The following is a 20,028-nucleotide window of genomic DNA, read 5'->3' as shown; positions in this document are numbered from 1 at the left end:
CATTGTTTCAAGCACAAAAACATTATGGTGACAGTGTTAAGAGGTGGTGTTTTTAGAGAACCAAGTGATCGATGAGGTTTTTTATATGGTCTTTGTTAGTTCACATGCAGCACAAGAGGCTGGTATGATGCAAAATTCAGGCAAGAACCAAGATATGATGTAAGGGAAAAATCATAAGGGGTGGATAGCTTAGATAAGCTGTTCAAAGTCTTAGGGAGAAACATACTATGTAATTTTCTCTGTATTCTTTACACCACTATTAATATTAACATTATTATTTATTTTATTTTATTTTTTATTTTTTCCCCTTTTTCTGCCCCCCCCCCAACCCCCTACTGTGGTTCAAGCCGTTGTTTCTCAGTCTAGTTGTGTAGGACACAGCTCCCTGGCACATGCTGGTATTATGAACCTTGCACTCCCCTGGCTGAGGCAGTCAGTCGGCCGCTCACGGCAGTTCAGCTCCAGGAAGAGCTGTTGTTCACAGTCTTAGCTGCAGAGGGTGCAGCTCACTGGCCCATGTGGGAATCGAACCAGCGAGCTGGGTGTTAGGAGCACAGCGCTCCAACCACCTGAGCCACTGGGCCGGCCCCTACTATTATTTTTTAATTGGAAAAGCGTACAGTTGGAGATTTAGGTTGTACCAGAACTGCTTTTACAATAGGTTTCAAGTTAGGATATTTTTGATTCAACACTGTTTATCAAGGAACCTCACTGTTATAAATAATGCAATTTTGCTCAGCATGGTCCCTCTGCATATTTTCTCTAGGAACTTGAAATTACAGGGGTTGATGAGATTTTCATTGGGAGCATGAACAGAATTGAAAGAGATACTTCAAAAATTGAAAAAAAGGTTCAGTAGAATACAGTGTCTTTCCTTAAAATATGCATTCAGTTAATACTAAAATTCTAGTTTTCTGATATGCACACTTCAGTGCACTTTGGGCCTGCTACTCTTTTGCTCAGAATTAACCTCTCCTGATACCCAGTAAATCTGATGAACTCTCATTTATAGTTTAGAATCATCTTAGCTTCATAAGAATGTTCTTCCCTATTTTCCCATCAGATAATCCTCACTCTCTTGTGCCTTGGATATATTTCTGTTATTATGTTTACAACACTAAACTGTATTATTACTCCTTAGATATCTATCTTTGCTAATAAATTGCAACACCTTTGAACTCCAGTTTGTGGTTCTTTGTTTTACATTTCTGGCATAGAATTCTTTAAATTTTTGTTATATTCAATTGGGTTTTGAATTTAGTTAAATTGAATAGATGTATATTTTTCTATGAAACCATCCACATTCTTCCCTCATTTTCCTTCTTACCAATGACAGGTATTTGAGGAATGGACAGGTTTAAGGGCACAGTCTTTTGAAATGGAGCAGAACAAAGTTAAATGATCCACAAGGAGATCAATGCCTAGAATTAGACCAAAGAAGCATGATACTCAAACCAACAAGCTCACCATCTTTAGGGTTGTAATGAAGCTAGAAATATATTTTCTCTTTCTTTGCTGTGGTTTAGCCTTAAAGAGATCTATAGGGAGCATGTAATATTAAAATATAATCAATTATTATTGGTGAAGTTATTCACCTATTTAGTTGAGGAAGTAAAATAATATTAATAACATTTAATGCATTTTAGAGTCAGAAAATGATTCAAAAATTTAAGGAAATAGAGTAAGATTGAAAAAATTAAGAATGTAAACTATTTAAAAGGAATCGTATATCTGTCTTTTTTCAGTTTCGTAGTAGAGTCATTCAGTTTAAAATGTTTATAAGTTTGTTATCTTATAATTTGAATTAGTAATGAATTGTACTGAAAAGTCAGATGAATAAGAGGTTATGGACCTTTGTTCTACTAGATGCTCTCAAGGAAATATAATTCTCTTTACTTACTTGTCAAGAAAATGAATATTATCTATTAAAAGGCTCTTGGTGGAATTGTAGAATTAAGATTTTGTGTTATATATTTCACTTAATATTTGTCACTGTAGAAGTGAATTTAGAGTTTTTGATTTGGGCTGCTAGTTTTTTCTCCCATGGATCAAGTTTTGGCTAAATGTAATAGTATCATGGATATTGCAACCTTCTACCAACGTTTTCTAAACTTGTCAGATAATTACAATCACCCAAGATACGTGTTATGCATGCAGATTATCAGTTCAATTTGATAAATATGTGGGGGCCCCAAGAATCTGTTTCTTTTAACATGGAGTCCAGTTGATTCTCTTTTCTCAACATAAGTGGACAGCTGCATATTTATACTATCTTAATAAATTTAAAAAAATTGGAATATTTGCAGAGTTTTGGTCATTAATCATCATTTTTTCCCTTGAAATATTTACTTGGCTTTCCAAATTTATCTCTCAGAAAATTTATCTCTTAAACAAATCTGCTTGTTTTCTATGGATTAATCATGTCCAACTGCTGGGGGTTTTTATGCCCAGGTTTCCTGTGCTTCAAATCATGTGACCTATGTGTTCGCTTGGCTGACCACATTTGCCATCTGAGACTTGAATCTAGTGTCCTCTAGGAACTCCTTAACATCCTGTGCCTGAGATGTCTCCATCTATTGTATTCTAAACCACTTGTACCTCATGTCTACCATGGTACTCAGAATTCTTCACTGTACTATTCTTTTTTTTTAAAAAAAATTCTTTCCAACTAGACCATGAGATTTTTGCGGGCAGGCACACTACTAACTACTCTTCATGTTCCCAGATTAGCATAGATCTGACCTACAACAGATATCTAATAAATGTTTAGTAAAGGAATGAAGGGTACGAATTGTTTAGGTTGCATCTTTATAATTTTAAACCTATGAACATATAGTACTGTTAGGGAATGTGCCTTTTTTCCCTTTCACTGTGTCTTCCATCTACAAGACCAACTGTCATGGTTACCTGTATATTAGTAGCAAAAGGTCTTTAACACAAAAACATTTAATTAACTAACATAAAGAACATCAAAATAATACATATATATGCAAATAGTATAAGGTAATGTAAGAGTAAGCCTTCCTTACCATGTCCAACTCATAATAGATAGTCACTATATCAGCTTCTTTTTTATATTCCTAAAAATGTTAATATTATAAAGCATATATATGTAGAGACATATATATGTAAATATAAATATCTTATAAAATATCTTAGAAATATCCATATATGCACAACTACACAGATGCCCAAACATATATATTTGTTTCTGTATATAGTTTTATACAAATAAGTTAACATTATGTTTTTATCTTGGAGAAAATTTCGTATCAGCTTATATAAATTCACCTTTTTCTTATCAGCCCTATATTAGTTTATTTTATGTATGTATGATGAAATAGTTAATTAATCCTCTCCTACTGAATGTTCGGGTTTTTGTTTTTTTTTTTCTTTTTCTTTTTCTCATTATAAACAGTACTGTAATGAATGTTCTTGTTTATAAATCCTTGTGCAGTGAAGATTTTTTTCTGGTTAAAGTCATACGAATTTTGGATAGATATTTCGGAATTAACCTTAAGAATGCTATCACAATGTATCCATCCATCAGGAAGAAGAGAATATCTGTTTTTCCGTATTCTTACTAATTTTATATTATCCAGTTTATATCTCGGTGATCTTATGTGCTTTATTTAGCATTTATTTACATATGAATGAACAGGAGTATCTTGGCAAGTATATGAGTATTAAGGGTTTGTATTTCTGAAGCACTTTGACTCTGTGTCTTCTATCTTAGATACTATTTATTACATCTGTTTTCTTCTGCTCTAAAGCTCTCCAAAACTTTATTTTAAATGCTTTTAATCTCTAGTTCTCTCTTTTTTCTGAAACCCTGGTATCCGTACTCTATTTTATCTTTTAATAATGCCAAACTGTTCTTCAACATTTGACTATGTGAAACATAACATTTATGGTTTACATAATGTCAGTTTTCCAGTTCTGCATTATACTCATTCTATTAGAAAGTATCTCAGACTGATATAAATAAACTTATTTCTTTTCTTTTCTTTTTTTTCAATTCTTACAATTTAAATGCCAACAGTAAACATTTCCTGTAGGATTTGGTTGTCAATACCTGCCTATATAGAGTTAATAATACTTATTACCTGTTCAACAATTTCAGGGGGAAAAAAACAACAACAATTTTTAAAGTTAAGAAAAGTTCTAAATTTGAGGTGTACAAAGAATATTCATTTAAAAATATGGAATGCTTTCTGAATTTGCTTGTCATCCTTGCAAAGGGGCCAGACTAATCTTCTTTGTATCCTTCTAATATTAGTAAATGTCCTGCTGAAACAAGCATTAATTTTTCTGGTTATAGATTTTTCTATATTAGTATAATTGTGTTTGCATGTGAGTGCATGTATTTGTGTCTAATATTAAACTTGTATTACTTCTACCTTAGTGAGTTACCTGTTCTGGAGCTACACTTGATGCAAAGCACTAAAATAAGTTGCATTATAAGTTTTGTATATGCTAAGTCGTTAGACTATTTCACCTGTATTTATCCCATCCTAAAGCAATAAAGATAAACTGAAAATAATCTTGAATTATCCTAGGATTTTTATAATTTCTTAATATTTAATGTTACAGATAACTTAAAACATTAGATCACTTGCCATTAGATAGCTCTATTACAAGGTTTAGCATCTTGTTTTTAACCACCCTATTTTTAAAAATGTATTTTAAATTTATTCATGTTAAAATATTGTGCTCATATATTAGCTTCCTTTAAACTATAGTTGAAAGGAAATATTTGTTTGTTACATTTTGCATGAGTCTCTCTCTCTCTCTCTCTCTCTCTCTCTCTCTGTCTCTCTCTCTCTCTCTCCCCCTCTCCCCCTCCCTCTTTCCCTTCCTCCCTCCCTCTCTCCCTCTTTCCCTAAGGAAGGCAGGGACAGAAGCAAGAGGAGAAAGGTAACTGACCTCTTGACCAAGTTGTTCTGTTTGGTGAGGTTGTACCACATTGCCCTTGTGAGGTTTACAGTAAAAGCCGAGCAGAGGTCTGGAGTAGGGGGACTAACAGTGTTAGGATCAAAGGCCTAATTGTCTGTTTTCTTGAAGTTAGGGTTATTGGCAGCTGCCATTATACCATCCATGCTGCTGTCACCCAGCACAGCCAACCAGCATGCACTAATTGCAGTGGCCTTTTCATCAAGTAAGATCATCCCACTAAACACAAAGACCTGTCTTTCCATTAGCACAGACAGTAGCCAGCTAGATCAGCTGGGCTCCTTGAGTATGATTGGACTGTCATATTGTTATGATTTGTTCAAGTTTAGAGCATTTAGCAGATACCCTTTGCACCTCTCTTTGTACCTGAATACTATAACCTGACTGCCCCTATCATTTAAGAGGGTACTATAGCTTTCAAAGTTCAGCAGCACACAATTGCAGGCAGGCAACTGGTTTCTGACAAGAGATCAATACTGTCCTTCCAAACGCTGGAGTCAAGCTGCTGGGTCTGTCAGAGGGATGTGTGCTGTAATTGGATCATGGATGCTGCGAGTCATCTGAGTTTCCCTTCAGCACTGTCACAGCTGTCAGATGTCATCCCTTTGTACAGCTGTCACTGCGGGAGGGTTGGGGCTCTTTTTCCGTTCTAACCCAATGCAAATGTCCACTTAGCAGATGAATATTGAAGATATTAGGCACTTCTTTATGCCTTTATGCAAAATAAAGATCTGTGTCATCTGTGAATTTCATGGAAATAAGTTGCAATTTATTCACTGTGAGAAAAGTGAAGTGAAGCCTGTAAAAATGAGAAATTATTTGGTTCAGGCTATTAAAAAAAGGAATATTTTACAGAATAAACAACAATATGCAGATATTTTTCTTGAGATGGAAAAACTAATACCGTGTGGTATTTAGAATGGTCACCTGATATTTGGAAAATATTTAATCATATACATGTATCTTTTGTTTCATCCATAGTCTTAAAAAGCGACAAATCTTGAATAGATTTATGTCTTTTGAAATCATTAAAATTTGTTGAAAAATATAAATGTAACACCTGTTTTAAATTAGCAATATGATAAAATTTAAGGAACCCAGTTATCTTTAGAATCAGGTCAAGGAGTCTCAAGTTTTTAAGATGGGGAGAACACTCAATGAAAATGAATATGATATTTTGGTCACAAAATCCTTTTTTATCTAAGTTATCACAAGTGAAATAGAAAGGCATGTCCATAATTGGCAAAATAACTATATAACCTGTGAGTGACTATTAATTTGTCTATTAATTTCAGTCAATTTTGTTTTTGTTTAAATTTAAAAGAACATTCAAATATAAAATCCTATTATTTTACTGTACTTCTGCTTATAAAACTATGTTTTAAAAAATGATGAAAGGTTAACATCTGGAATTGTACAGCTTGAGTCATGTATACCTGTGACATATAGTAAAAATAAAGAGATGTCACCACGGTGGCTTTGCAATTATATTCTTAATTCAGGAAATTTCATGATATTGAGATGGATCTATGAATTTCCCTAGGCTATCTTAAAATAAAGTACAATCTTATTTTTTATTTATTTATTTTTTTTACAATTTTCTTCCTGTCTCTCTAAGCTGATGTTACAATCATTTTTGGATGGCCAATAGGGTAATTTTGATCTGGGTGGCTGACTTCCTTTTTCTTGAGGTCCAGACCACACACTACCTTCTCTGTCAAACAGGCAGCTTACTCCAGCCCCACTGACAGAGTAGCATGAACCTTATTTTCCAATATGTAACCTTAGCGTCCTGTCATCCACCAGGGGACTCACTGGGTCAGCCCTTCAAATATCCAAACTTTTTGCCTCCAGCTGGCATTATGAGGTGACCTCACCTCATTTGTGGTGGCTCAAGTTTTTTGGAGCCTAAAATTAGTGACTGCCAAAATCAAAACATAGACATTTAGTCCATATTGTAGGGTAGGGCAGTGGGAAAGGAGGGGACCAACAATAAGCAAACACAGCCAGTGCTTTCATTCAAAAGATGATGTGTTTGAAATGATTATAACATATGCTAATCAGGATAAGAAGCATTGCATTGCCCATTGCCTCAGTTAGCATGTTTCTCTCAATGTGATTTTCCTTTCGCAAGAAGCTGGCTAAAAATCCTTTGAAAATTAAAATGATTTACTCCTATGAAACAAATTATTTAGCAATCAAATCTTAGTTGAATATCACTGGTATAATAAAGTCTTCAGCAGTTACTTAGGCAGAAAATATAGGATGGATGAAGTAAAAATTTTAAACTTAGTTTCTTAAGGTTATTCTTCTGTGATAGCTGTGAACTTTATATGCAACTCCAGTGACTCAAGTAGGCCCTCTTCCTTTTTTTTTTTCAAACATGGATGGTTTATGGCTAATTACATCAGAGAGCCCAAACAGTCTTTTTTACATTTGCATTAATAAGGGTGTCACATGACTACCTTGAAGTAGAAGTATACATCAAAGGTAGATTAAAGGTTGGTTAAGCATCAAACCATGTTCCATATGTAAATTTATAGCAATGATGTGCTGTAGAAAGATAGCTTACCCTCTATTTCTCTGCTACTAAATAAAATTAAAAATTCACAACTCTGGTTTATGGGATTTTAAATGAATTTGATCTCTCTTTTGGGCAGGGCAAATAAGTGTTTTGTGATGTATTATTTTATAAAAAAAAAAAAAGAACCATCGTTCTGGCTCATTTAATTTTGCGAGTGAATGATCTAAGATTAACTACAGACTAGTCAGTGCAGTTTAAAAGCTGAAAGCAATTTTCAGCCATAGATGGTAATGCCACATTCAGTCCACAACCGAATGACTCTAAATGACTAAGCTTCGAGGTCTTTGTATATGACCACAGGGCCTGATAAAGCCATAGGAACATAGTAAAAGCACAAAAATAGTTCCAATTTATTTGGTGCCATCACCTTAATGAGATTAATACAGACGTGTCCATGTGCCTAATTGGTGATTTTGTTTTAACTAGTAATGAAAGATTAAAACTTCAGGCAACAGGCTGCTTGCTGGAAAGGGAATTTGAGGAGAAAAAGTTTTTAATTATAAAAGAAAGCCAGTGATATACACCACTGCAAAGTTAATAATAATTCTTAAAAAAAAAAAAAATGAACTGATTAACATGTGGGCCCTGGATTGTTCTTGCCATTTTGTGAGAAAAGGTGATTTCTATTAGCAGTACCACATACAGCTTTTATTTACCAATAGACCCGTTGGCATACAAACATGTATAGAATTGTTACTTCCCCTGAAGAAGTGTTAAAACTGAAAAGCATTGGCCCTCAGGCTACTGTGGAACTTAGAGTATGCAGTATTTTATTCTAATTTAAATTTTAACCAGCTTCTACAACTGTATGACCTGTGGCTAGCTGTCCCGCTATATCCCATAACATCCCAGTCAACCTGAGTGTCTTTGGAGAAACTTTACCTATGATTTGTAATGATGTTCCTCCCCTCGTCCTCTAGTTGTAACCGTTTAAATGCTAACCCTATTAACCATACTGCCAAAACACAAACACTCAGCCTAAGTCATTAAAATTTAATTATAAGGGGGCAGCTGAGCCCAGTTTTTTTGACTCTGAAAAGTCTTGTTAAAAAACAAAAACAAAAACAAAAAACACTAATAAAATCAGAACTACCCAACCCAACCTATCAGTATTTGTCTACTAGCCCAGTGAACTATGTATAAGTGAAACTGCAGGTTTTAGCAGAGTTCAACATTCTCACAGTCCTCCCATTCAAACATATTTTGATTTTTACTCATCTAGCATAACTGTAAAATGGACCATTGTTTTATCTTGTCCTTGTTGGTGGTAAGTTGTATAATCTGGACTGTGTGTATATGTGCCAACATGTTAATTTTGTCTTTCAGAACAACTAATGAAATAAAGGAACTGTAGCCCTACACTACCAACTGAACTATATATATATATATATGTAATCTTATATATATAATCTAGGTTATTATTTCTTTCTAGAAACTTTGCCCAGTGCTAAGGCATCTTTTGATTAGGGAAAAAGCCCTGAAATGCAAGAATTTGGTCTTTGATGTTCTATTATGAACCACTTTGAAAGGACTCTGGGTAGTGATACTGTGCAGTGTAAGATGCTACCTTCCTAGAGAATAAAGACAGAAATATATTTTACATTTCTTGTCAGATTGAACTTTAAGACATCCTGACTGCTTTCTCTATAATTTAAACATCACAGCCAAAATGGCAACATGCTTTGTTCAGTTCCAGTTGTGTGGAGTTTTAGTGCTTCATTGATTCAGAGGAAGGCTGAGGCTGGCACGGGGAGCAGGGCGACAGAATCACACTCTCACTGCAGCATGTCAAGCCATTATATCTGGGACCAGAATGTCACTGTGGTCTCAATGGTTCGTCAGCTGAAGGATATGGTTAACAAATGTAAAACCAAACTTCAGAGGAGCTGGTTTTCTGTGCTAAGTGATCTGTATTCCCTGTGAATTTACTTTCCCCTAACCCCGTGAAATTAACAGTACTTTCTGACATTCGACCCCCTGACCTCACACATAATAAGAATTTAAAAAGCACCATGCATGAGTGTGTCTCTGTAATGCAAAACTGGAAAAAATGACCATGTCACAGTTTTATTATACAAAACCTTCTCAATCTCTATTGCATGCTTCATATATGAGTGCTCAGTTTAAAGTTATTATAAAGAAAAACACAATTTTAAGAGTAATAATTCACTGTTCGTGACTTTTATCGACAATAAATTGTAGCAAATACATATTGCTACCAGAAAGCTTTGTACTCCATTAATGCAGATATTTACCAAGATAAGTGTTAAAAATAGTCCACTAGAAGACTCTGATGGTTCAAAGGAAGGGGCTTCCGGGGAGCCGGTTGCCAAGGGTTCAAGTGCATGCACAATGTGCAGGTCTCAAGGTTTAAGAGGCAGAAGCAGGAAAGTGTTATGTGGAAATGATTTTGTGTTATCAGGCTCAGGGGATGACAGCATACAAGAGTAAGAACAAGGTGCTATGTGGCTTTTTCTTCACTGTGAAGTAAAGATTGGCAGCTGGAAGTAAGGCTTACAGACAGACCTGCACACAGGACCTCTTCACCTAGGACTCATAATCACTACTCAAAGGAAAACGCATTTACCAGGGAAAAGCGGCTGTAGCCATCAGAAGTGTGCTTAAAACACCACTTAAATATCACTTTATACGCTATTACTTGCAAACTGTGGCTTCGTATTAAATTATACTTGCATAGGCTTTTGCTTAGGTGCTGATAATGCTTTTGAGGTTGCATTGGTGAGGAAGAATTTAGGCTGCTTTACAAGAGACGTGACCAGAATATTCCATGGAGCTGACAGTGACAGGGTGAAAAATTGCAGAACTGTACTTTCTTTCCCCATATAGATTGTAATTTTAATTGTCATTGTGGCCCTTCTGTTTTAATTATGGGACTTCTTTGATATATACCAGGACATCATATTGAATGAAAATATGGTGCTATAATAGTCTCTTTATAATTAATGACCACATGTAGATCTTGGTGCATAAAAGGGAAGGAATAAATGAACAATTTATTTAACTAGGTTTTGGATTTCTTTCTGTCTTCTAGTGAATATAAAATGATCCCAGGGCTTCTGAGAATGTTTGATGTAAGAACTGCACAGAATATCTAATAAAATTACTTTAGGCTATATTACAAAACATATTATGATTTAAAATATTCTGCCTACAAATGGTAAAATTTATTTATTTACCATATTATTCTTTTAGCATTTTATCTTAAACAAAGAATCTTTAAAATTTATTTGCAAGTATATTTTAAATGTATCTTCTCAAACAGATTTCGCTTGTGATACACCTAATTTTTACAGGTAAAATGAGAGTACAGGAGAAAGACTTTTAAAGCTTAATTTATCGAACTGCAAAAAAAAAAACAATATTTCTGAAATTTTGCTTTCAAAATACTGTAGATCTGTGCTGCATTTTTCCTCTGCAGGAAGAATAAATTTTTTCTCAATGACTACTGCTAAACATAAGGTGTTTTTCTACAATTCACAAGTAAGTAGTCTATTCATAGGCAATTTACAGCCCCTGAAAACTGTGAAGAGGAGATGGAAAATACAACAAAAGCTTAACATTGTTCTCAAACTATTACAGAACAAGCTTACTATATAGAAAGAACACTGATATAAATATGCTGGGCTCACATACATTTCAAGAGAGCTAGACCTCTGTGGATTTCTGGAAAGCAGACTTATTTGTCCAGGGTCTGTCACCGTAAAACAGGAAAATGCCCCCTGACAAGCTTCTGCTAATTTTATTGTGGTACGGAGTCCTGTGCATACATCCTCTACAGTATGACTGCAGTTCAATTGCAGAGCACAATGAAATTGGATCGGCAGAGACAGGCACTACCCCGGGGTCAGCTGTGACCATGCCACTTCCATGTGATGTCTAGTTGGGGTGATGGTGTGTAAATAAACGTAGAGAATTGCAAATCTTGTCATGGCCACGCAGAACAGCTCAAGCATTTAAAGATGGTTGCCCGCAAACCTAACTGGAAGGTGGTTGCTCTGTGTGGTGGCTGAGGAAATACTCAGTTCCTTGCCGGAGTCTTCTTCTTGACATATCTGAAAGTACTGACCCAGCATTATGTTGCTAAAGGGATTAACCCCTAAATTGTTTTTCATCATAGTGGAAAATAAAGAAACAAACTAATCATGTTTGAGTATTGTGCTCTTAAAGCTACTGTGCTGATCCCAAAGACACTTTTTATTTATATTATCTTACTTTGATTTATTAGTTTTTTTCAGTGTTTTTTTTTAAACAAGGTGAAGCATCTTAATATCCTGTCCTACTGTTTATTGAATTTGGCACATTAAAGTTCTATGAGTTCTTGTCATTATTATGAACTTTCCTAATGTTAGAAAATAAAATATTATAGAATTCACATTTTCTTCTTATGAATCTAATTTTATTTAAATACTACATAGAGTACTCATTAAAATATACTTAGGTTTTCCTACCTTCAACCAATAAGATGTATTTTTTACCAGTTTTGCATTTACACGTATCTGTTTTTCTGTTACTTTTCCCACATGACAATTACCTTTCATTACAAATTTATAAAATCATTTACATTTTAGCAGTTTAAATGTTTCTGCTGACATTTTGTAACTATTACCCTCTTCTAGAATGGCATATGTTCAGGCAGTTAATAAAAAATTAAATGGAATAGCACTAGACAAGGTGAAGCTTTGTATCAGAGTGTTCTCCACATTTCTGAAAATACCATCTTTGTGTTGCAAACTGTGAAGTGAGGTTAGGGCTGTGCCAATATGTGTATTTGTCACAACTGTCACAGAGACCGTGAACTAGCCAATCACACAGCCCTTAATTAGACAGTTATATTTTGCTTTTTAGAAATTATCCTCATGTAAAATGGTGTCTAAGATTCAAGAAAGGTGCTGAGAGCTAAGAGGGCAAAGAATGCCAGCAGAGAAACACTTTAATATTTTTGAAGAAGATTTATTAACTGCTGCATTATTTCTTAAATATAGAACTAAAATATGCAATATAAAAGAAATTTTATAAATTTAGCAGGTAGGAAATGTATTATAAGGATTATTGAAATAGCAATAGACTAAATTAAACATTACCATGGTGTAATATGTTTTCGTGTGGATTTTGAAATTATAAATAAAAACATCCACAAAATGAACATTCAGTGAAGACATCATAGATGCTTTAAAAATCTTTATATAGGTTCACGATTGTGACATTAGCTTCATTGGAAAATTTCCTTTAAATTGTTTATTACTGAAAGTAAATCATATATTTTTTTGTCAAAAATTATGTATGCTTTTACATTTTTTTAAATTCTAGAAACATTTATATAGCATAATTATATATATATTTTAAGAAAATGAATTCAGAGGTTTTCATCCTCAAAGTAAAACTTATTGAACACCTTGCCATTTTTTAAAACATGACTTTAATTTTTATAAAATACTTGTACACAATTATGTTTCATAGACAGAAATAATATCAGTAAAATGTGTCTGTACAGTTATTTTTATCTTTATATGTATTTTCCTTGTCTGTGAAAATGCACACTAATATAGCCTTTTACTGATGTTGTCTCCATCCATTTCTACATTTTGAAAATTGAAAATTAAAATTTATCTTTTAAGTGATAAATACCAACATACTCAGTAATGTTTGCCAGTAGTATTGCCTTTGGATAAAAATATGATGAATTTTATAATCTCACACATAAGTAAAAACAAATCAGCATCATTTAAAAAATATTGTAAAACTTATTACAACCTATTTTCTTTTATATGATTTCTGAGATCTCAAGGTTATTGAACTGATTCCAACCAGGGTGGAAGCATTTTGGATTTCTAGAACCTGAGGGAAGGAAATCCTCAAAACTCCCAATAAATTAAAGCTACACAATATTGCAAAGAGCTCTTCTTAAGAAATTAACAATAAACTCTAATTTAATGGAAGAAATTTGGCTTGTTTGTTTGTTTTCAACAGTGGAAATGTCATGTACTTTATGATTAAAAAGAAACATCTAATTTGGGGTAACTTGCATGGTTCATCCCATTTTAAATCTTTATTCAATAGGCATATCATAGAAGTTTTAACAGTCATAGCAGATTAACCTTGCCTGTGCTTTTGGAGGCTAGTCATCTGATGAATTTACATGCAGCTGGATGAAAATGCTATTTGGAGAGAGATTGAGAGTTTATTTGATTAAATCCCTTTCTCCACTACCTTGACCTCTTTCTTGTGAAATAATCAGAACTGTTTAGCAAGAATATTCAGGCATTAATAATGAATTGCTTTTGAGCTGGTTTCTTCTGCATGAAACAAGCCCATTGGTGTATGTGCCTTTTCTTTCTTTTTTTTCTTTTTTAAATAGTACTTTATTTAAACAAGACTATAATTAGAAATAGTAAAAAATATGTCTTTGAGGAGTTTGTTTTATAATTTGTTAGACATATTGCCGTTTGTAGCACTAATTGCTATGGTTTCACCATTCTGTTCTCCCAATGACCATCTCCTCACAATCTGTATAAAGATGGTATGTGTTAGGGCCAAATGCTTCAGTGTGATTGGATGGCAATTACATGGTTTATCCTCATCAACTATAAGGATGGTTTTGAACATTCCCAGAATGCTCTGATCTTAAGTAGTGCCATTGTTCATGATTTCATTGTTTGTGCGTTTATATACTTTTGCCCCCACAGAGCCTTGGTTTCTAATAATTTTGTTACTTAATTTAATCAGTCCACAGTTATTTTCCTAAGCAATTATTAGATCATATTTCACAGAATACTTAATTTTTTAGGAGACTTTAGTCGGATACAGGCTGTTTTTTAGAAAAAGAAAATTATCTGTAAGGAGAGCAAATTAATTCCCCGTCTTAGGGTTGATTCCAAATCCACTGTGGGCTAGGAAGTTATGGTTGTTGTTCTTATTCATTTAAAATACAGTTAAAACACAAGCTATTCATATGTAATAAAGTAATTAGTAATTAATACTAATTACAGATGAATGAGATAGAGACTTCTTACCCTGAAAGTTGAAAGGCAGTATTTAGAAGCTAAAATAACTTTCAAATGTAACTCTGACATGAAGCAATGGGAGCAAGTGAAAATCTTTAAAAGTACAGTGTTATCACTCTGGCATATTTAATGCTCTTGATAGTTAAATTTTTGGGCAGGTGGCAGATTTGCTATATATATATACTATATTGTACTGCCACTCGTTATAAAGATACAGTATCTTGTCTTCACAGCAAATTAAGTTTCATTATAATTTGTTTCTTAATAACATGCACTTCACTGTAATATGTAAAATGCTTGGCTTTCATGAACAACTCTATGGAAAAGCTGTACAGTATCTCATTTGCATTTAGCAATTATATTACATTACAATATACTAAGCTGCAGAAAATCTAATCTAACATCATAATTTAAAATAATAATTCCCAGTGCTTTGCAAGTAGGATACAAGTCAGATTACAATAACACATTGTACTATTTCTCTGTTGAGTAAAACAGAATTGGTTCATTATTTTTTTACCTCAAAAGTATTCCAGAATGATTTAATTCTTTAATAATGAGAATAGCATTATATTGAGAGGGAAAGGCCATTTAAATTGCTCATAGGTAGGTAAAATTTGTCTTTTCTGATCATAAATTAGTCATGTTTTTTGGATCTAATTATATCATTAATATGCTAAGTTTAGGGGAGAGCTTTTATGAGACTCAAATGACCTGATAGCAATCCTGTTGTAAAGAGTACATACCCAATTTTCAAAATGTTTTTGTTTTTAATTATGAAGTAATACACAATTCAAAAATTCACATTAAAAATAAGAGAAGAAATACATTGAATATTATAGTGATGTCTCAATATACCCACTCTCAAACTTTTGTTATATTTTTGATGTTTAGGATCCTATAAAGATCACATAATGTGACAAAGTTTATGCTTAATTTAACCATCTGGGTTTGAGGCTAGGGGTTTTTAATACTGATATATATGTGTATATATATATATATATATATATATATATATATATATATATGAAGATTTCTGAAAAAAATCTATTTAATAAATATTTGAGCACCTATAACATGCAATTCACTCTAGAGTACATGCCAGAAAACATGATATTTTTGCCATCAAATATTTTATGATATATAGTAGGAGTTGTATTTTTCCATATTAATTATAATATAAGAATAAAGTCAGTGGCATAAAAGAATGAAAACAATAGCACTCAAGGAAAGACGTCACATTTAATAGACGATCAGAAAATGCTTCATGGAGAAAGTTTTACTTTAGATGAGGCTGAAGTTCAATTTAATTAAACCTAGGAAGCATTTATTATCATCAACCATGATATGATTTCTGCTCTGAAGGAGCTTATAATCAAGTTGCACTAAGGACATTGGAGGGGACAACAAATTCTATCTTAGCTATTAGCAAAAGTCTCGTGAATGAAGTTACATCTGACCAAGTTCTTAATTAAATAAGAGATAAATAAGGGAAGGGAGAGAGATTCTGGAATAAATGAAAAGCATAAGAAAAAAAAAAGTATTAGCATGTGAAAAAACATGCATCTTCTGGAAAGAGAAGACTTGCCAGTGCGGTGGAATGCTGGAAATGTGGAGCGCGGTGATAGCTGATGAAACAAGAATGGGAAAAACCTTCAAGTATCTTGTATACCTGACCAGTGGAGTGACATTTGTCCTAATTTATTTTCTTCTTGTTCTTTTCACCTTTTTTCTTATGCTTTCAGGAAGACAACACTGGCAGTTTTGCCAAAGCTCAATTAGAGTGTGAGAGACTAGAAACTGAGAGATTTCACTTCAGATTGAGGGAAAGTCAACTGTTGGAGATAAACTGAGGGCAATCTTAACTTCGGAAATAATACTATGTTCCTAAAAATCTTTGTGTTTAAGAATGTCTAGTGCATTCCTTACTTGCTTTCCATTTAATAAGACTATGATAAGAAGTAGAATCCGTAAGTGAAAAATTCAGACAGCAATCATTGTACCTAAGAAAATCAACACCTTTCCATTCCCAAATCATGTAAATTAATTGTTGGGTAAATTAAATTCCCAGGTTATTGCTCAGCCTCTCTCTGCTTTATTCCATAAACCTTTATTGAGTAGAAAGTAAGTAGATTCCTTTTTAAGAGCTGTCTTGACTTGTGGCTCTACCTACGTGATACTAAACAAACCAGATGACAAGTAGTAAATGCTATCAATTTTCTGTATGCCAATAAAAAGTAGCCACAGTAAATGAAATTAATTTTACCAAGTTTATGTTCTTTGAAAATATGTTTCTTGTTTCTTTTGCAATAAGCTTTATTTATATACTAAAATCAATAAAATATGTTCATATTTTTAAATGTTTCAAAAAATAATCTAAATATACTTCATGTTTATACCAAGTGCAAGTATTTTGAATTTAAAGTAATGTCTCTTATTATTCAGAAAATTTATGAAGCATATTTTAATCATGGCACTAGATAAAATAGTGACTCTAGAGTTATCATTTTTGGGATATATTACGTTTTACCTACTTATTGTTTTTTATTATTCAATTCTGTGTAAAAATGTTTATATCTTTTCTTCGGGTAGTCTGTAAGAGTACAATATCGGGAGGATATATCCCCAGGAACTAGTGTAAAAGAAAAAATGAGAAAAATAAAATAAAAGTATATACATTTCCAACAATGTTGACTTATTTCCTATTTCTAAATACTTAATGTTGACTCAATGTTGAATTTAAGACTAAATTCTAATGTCGGCTAAAATTGTAGAAATGCATATCAGCAACAAAGCAGGTGATCTAATGATAGGATTAACCAAGTTCTCTAATGCTCAAATTTTTTAAATATGTAGAAGAATGTTTTACCTATATTGTGTATAACTAAGATAAAGTTGACATGACATTTTAATAAATTTCTTTATCTAAAAATGGGATTTTGACTATATGTTAGAAATTTAAGTGACTATTTTTCTAAACATCAAAAATGGAATGAAACAAAAAGCTCCATAGCTCTATTACTTTAACCAATCAGACTTTTGAATATCATACAACCTAGCTGATCAGTGTAGTCTTCACAACACCTAACTCAAATCCTTCCAACTACAGTTGAAAGTTCAAATTAAGTTCCACATATTTTGTTTTGCAATAAAAAGTATGTAACATAGTAGGTAACTCACCTGTAGAGAGAGGTTTGGTGACTGGAATCAGCAACAAAGGTAAGGACCATATTCCAAACCTGAATTTGCTCTAAGAGAGGTGCCACATCAGCAAACATGAAAGTTCATTACTTTAGAGTCCACTTATCATTTTTTCTAGAAAGCCTTTATTGTGCAGAGAAAAACATAATGTTGGGCTTCTACTGATCAATATATCCAATGGCAAACATTCATTGGGCATGGAAAAAATGCATCCTTAATTTCTAGTTTCTTTTCATTTCAGTTAAGTCTGATGTCTCTTGGAGGTTTTATATTTCATTCTTTCCTCAGGACAATAACCTCATCCTAAAAAGAAAGGAAGTGGAATGTATTAATCTTGCTTATAGGTTGATATTGGACCTGGTCAAGGAAAAAAGAATAAGGGAGAATGAGGAATCCAACACAATTCTGAGTGGGAGGATAGTGATGCTATTAAAAAATAATAAAATTAGGAAATCAGGAAGAGAGCATGTATAAAGAAAGTAGTAAATTATAAAACAAATATCTATTTTACTTTGAAACGTATGGCTAGATGATTTGTTAACCTCCATGAGAGTATTTTTGACACAGTGGTGGGGAGAAATTTACATTTCAGGAGAGTGAAAATGGGTGATGGTGAGTGGTGTAAGCAGAGATGCAAGAGGACAATTGTAAATGTTTGGGAATTGATGGAGGGAAAACCAAAAATAAGGTTATGTCTTGAGAAGGAAAAGGGAAGACATTTTTTAGGTCAGGAACTTATTCCTGGGTTTAAAGACTTAAGAAAGTGAAGTGAAAGTTCAAAGTAGAGCAAGTTCAAATCAAAGAAGTATAAGTTTTCTTGAGCTAAGAGAGAATGAAGGCAAGGGAACAAAGTTGTGGTGCTGGAATGGAAGGGGCTGCTCACAGCAGTTAAACTTTGTCTTCTCATGATATTAGTCAAGGCAATTTGCACAAAGTAAGTGGTCTATTCTCTTTACTAAGGAAGAGATTGTTTCACAGAGTTACAATTGGGAAAAATAACAAAACCATCCTCCTTCTCCCCCCCTCCCCACACACACAAATGTAAAAAGAATCCTGAGAAGCAGTGAGAGCCTGGTTATAGTTTAATTGAATTATTTTACATTTATACTTCCTAAATACCTTAACTATTAGTATAGGGTTACAAATTCTTATTGGTTCCTCCATTTCTGGATGTTTATCTGTATAATAAAATTTTAGACACTGTAGCAGGATTAATGTTTCTGAAGCTATCTTGTGCCATCTTTGTAAATTTTTTCCTTATGATAACCTGAAACATTCCCCTCTGTATCTCTAGTACTAATTTATCAAGAAAAGTCTCTCATTTGTAGTCTCTGTAAAAAGCTATCATATACTTTGCTTTCAAGACTACAGACTAAATAATTTCTTTTGTTAAGCGATTTTTAATATCACTGAGTTTCTTTCATCATTATTGAGAGAAAAATACAGATTTCGCCTCAGAGTACTGCACATATACTTGGAAATAATCTCTTAGCTCAAATACTAATATGAATTTTTACAATAAAGACCTATTTCTTAACTTCCTTTTTCTTTTGAACATATTTATATAAAAATTATTTTGTTCTGTGGCTCTTTATTAAATCAATTTAAATGAATCCATATCAGCATTTCTTAAGATATAGTGTCATACGGCTAACATAGAACAAGGAATCAGGAATAAGATTTATAAAAGACCTTGAGAAAATTATTCTAATATTTGCATGATCTGGGATTTCTAATCTTGATATTGTGATGAAATAGATTACATAGTAATCTCCTATGAGTAAATTTCTCCTGGGGGTGACGGTGGTGGAATGCTTTAGAACACAAGTGGATATTTCTTGTTTTCATTGCATTTTTCCAGAAGATAGGAAAATAACATTTATGGTTGATACCCTTACTTTATCAGCTTTTCCCAAATCTTGAACAGTAAGTTCAAATTATTTTTGACCATTTCCTCTACTGTGAGTGTCTATATTAATTAAAAAGAAAATATTCTTTGTTAAGTTATACTCTGCATACAATGTCTAGAAAAGTTTAATTTACTTAAACAAAATGATGTTGTTATTCTTCATAGATTGCTGTTTTGAGACCACTATTCAGATCTATTAGTTACTGAGATGATAAAATGTGGGAACATTTTAATACGTTATTAGACTGTATATTTTTGAGACGTAATGTTACTCAGAAAATAACTCTCAGAGAATATAAATAAGAATAAGTGTATAATAATTATTTTGATAATATTAGCTTTGAAATAATTGCAACTGG

At 33.0% G+C, this 20,028-nt stretch overlaps 1 non-coding gene across 1 annotated transcript; it reads right to left on the bottom strand.

Annotated features, from left to right (window-relative positions):
* Positions 1-4,196: 4,196 nt before the first annotated feature.
* LOC141568032 (U6 spliceosomal RNA) lies at positions 4,197-4,301 on the bottom strand. Its single transcript, XR_012491049.1, has one exon. It is a non-coding gene; the product is annotated as a U6 spliceosomal RNA (small nuclear RNA).
* Positions 4,302-20,028: the final 15,727 nt, after the last annotated feature.

Source organism: Rhinolophus sinicus, linkage group LG01 (assembly GCF_036562045.2).
Source record: "Rhinolophus sinicus isolate RSC01 linkage group LG01, ASM3656204v1, whole genome shotgun sequence".
NCBI classification, from domain to species: Eukaryota; Metazoa; Chordata; class Mammalia; order Chiroptera; family Rhinolophidae; genus Rhinolophus; species Rhinolophus sinicus.
The sequence above is the reverse complement of the archived record's forward strand: the minus strand, read 5'-3'. Positions and strand labels throughout refer to the sequence as shown.